The sequence below is a fragment of the Nicotiana sylvestris genome, chromosome 1, assembly GCF_000393655.2.
Source record: "Nicotiana sylvestris chromosome 1, ASM39365v2, whole genome shotgun sequence".
Lineage (NCBI taxonomy): Eukaryota > Viridiplantae > Streptophyta > Magnoliopsida > Solanales > Solanaceae > Nicotiana > Nicotiana sylvestris.
Window position 1 is genome coordinate 126909089 of NC_091057.1, and position 2042 is coordinate 126911130.

Sequence of the window (2042 nt, forward strand, 5' to 3'; positions counted from 1 at the left end):
AAATTTTTAGATATTGTTTCGTAACATAATCTCTTTATCATATGAGCGACTTCTGTTTATTTAGAGTGCACAAGAATCTTGATATTTGACAAGGAATCTCGTAATTAAAATGTAAATTCTCTATATTTCTAGCTCTTCTTTTTTATTGTTACATAAATATTTTTTTAGTACTTTTCTTTCACTTTTCTTACGTTCAGGAATTGCTTCAATAAGTTTATACGTTAAGGTTTTTTAATTTAGGTTTAATATTATTTGTTGATTTCATCATTATAGTCCATACAATTTTTAAAATTCATGAAATTTGCTAGTGTTGTCAATTTTCTTTGGGTATTAAAACTTACCTTTTTGTATGTTGAAGAGCAATTTAATAATTAATAACATATTAAAGTAACCAAATTAATCATTGGCCAGTTAAAGTAATATTTTCTTTTGGATTAAAATTATTGGCCACTTAAAACTTTCTTAGTTTGTTGTTAATTAAGCAAAAGAAAAACTAATCTCGTCATACTATATGCATATCAAAAATATAAATTCTAGTTGATGTGGTAGGATAAATGAGCAATCTAAGATTGGAAAATGGGGATTATAGTTAATAATTTTTTAGTTTTTACTTTTTTAAAATATTTCAATTTGAATTTAATTAATTTTAGGCCCACGGACCGGCCTAGACCTAGCCTCGATCAAGCCTCAAAGGGCCAGCAGACTGACTTGGGTCGGACTTATAAGCCTCAATTTTAAACGGGCTAAAAAAATTACAACCTAGCCCTACCCAAATAGCGGGCTGGGTAGGGCCATTTTGACGATTGTGTATTTGGAAAATTCTAAAATGGGGCCAAGAACCTCTTCGTTTAAGGAGAGAAGATGAATTTGATTGTATCAATAAGACATCCTTTTGGGTATCATCGACAAAGTTGATTCTCAAAGTTGTAGTGTGGGTGATCTTCATTGCATAGGCTACTTTTATTTTCTTATTGCCTTCTAAATTGATGAATGATCTGCAAGGGAAATTTATTCGAGCCACCCGAGGAACTATTTTTGGACAACAGGTTTGTTTCCAACTTGAAAGTTTCTTACTTTAATGTTGTATCATTGTTTCGAATTTCTTAGTAAGTGATATCAGTTTTTGTTCGATTGCAGGAAGCACATTCTTGATATTCAGTTTCCCAATTTTCATGATTGCATTTCTTGCAATTATTCGCCTCGTTCTCTCTGGTGAAGATGAACCCCAAGTGTATGTGTATCTGGTAGCTTGATTTCTTATTTGTTAGACCTTAGAAGTTAGTGGAAAGGAAGTGCTCATTAAAAGCATTTTATCGAGTATGCCCACCTATTACTTGTCTCTGTTGCAAGCTCCTGGGAGCATCACAGAAAAACTGGAGCGGCTTTAAAGGAACTTTCTATGGAATGCAGCGGATGGAACTAGAAAGTATCATATAGTGAATTGGCAGACAGTCATTTCCCCAAAGAAGTGGAGTGGACTTGGAGTAAAAGATCTTAGGGTATTCAACAGAGCTTTGTTGGGGATATGACTATGGAGATTCGGGGTAGAAGAGCATGCTCTATGGAGGGAGGTCATAGTAGAGAAGTACGATTCCACGGGAGGGGGTTGGAGGACTAAGGCGATCACAACACCTTTCGGGTGTGGCATATGGAGGAGCATCATGAAGAATTGGGAATCCTTCGGTGGCAACATCTCTTACAGGGTGGGAGATGGAAGAAGAATCAGCTTTTGGAATCATAGGTGGTGTGAAAATGATACTCTAAGGGTCTCCTTCCCCCACGTCTTCAGAGTTTCAAACCAAAAGGAATTGATGGTCCAACAAATTCGTAAGGAACATGCAGGGGGTAGTATGGGACCTCTCATCTAGAAGGAACATGCAAGATTGGGAGATTGCGGAGCTCTAAGATTTATTGACACTGCTATATGGGCAAGACTTGCCTCGGCCATCTTGTGATTCTTGGAGATGGGGTTTGCGTGGCGATGATCCGTTCACCGTAAAGTCCTTTTACCAGAGTATGTTGGTGAAAGAGGAGGCCTCTTT

General features: G+C 36.7%; 1 long non-coding RNA gene across 1 annotated transcript; it reads left to right on the forward strand.

Moving 5' to 3' along the window:
• The first annotated feature begins 737 nt into the window (after positions 1-737).
• On the forward strand, positions 738-1804 carry LOC104219286 (uncharacterized). The gene is made up of 2 exons (XR_709238.2): positions 738-1046; positions 1138-1804. It is a non-coding gene; the product is annotated as an uncharacterized lncRNA (long non-coding RNA).
• The last annotated feature ends 238 nt before the right edge of the window (positions 1805-2042 follow it).